Consider the following 331-nt stretch of genomic DNA (forward strand, 5'->3'; position numbering starts at 1 on the left):
GCACTGCGCCGTGAACAGCGTCTCCGTGTCGCCGTACCAGACGTCGTAGATGTGGCAGAGCGTGTATGCCTGCAGCGTCGCAAGCTCGACCTCGAGGCCGAACCGGTCCTCGTAACCCCCACTCCCCCCTCAATCGGCTTCGCCTCGCCTGCGGCTCGCCTAGTCGTCCTCCGGGGGCGGCGGCGGGGGCTTGATCTTCTCCGCCTGCCCGAACGCCTCGCCCATGTCCACATCCACCATCCACTTCTCCCCGTTGATTTCGGCCTGCAGCTGCCCAGACAGACCGCCCCAGCACGCCCGCTCGGCGTACTCCAAACGCACTAGGCCCATA

Source organism: Trichosporon asahii (genome assembly GCF_000293215.1).
Source record: "Trichosporon asahii var. asahii CBS 2479 unplaced genomic scaffold scaffold00018, whole genome shotgun sequence".
NCBI lineage: Eukaryota > Fungi > Basidiomycota > Tremellomycetes > Trichosporonales > Trichosporonaceae > Trichosporon > Trichosporon asahii.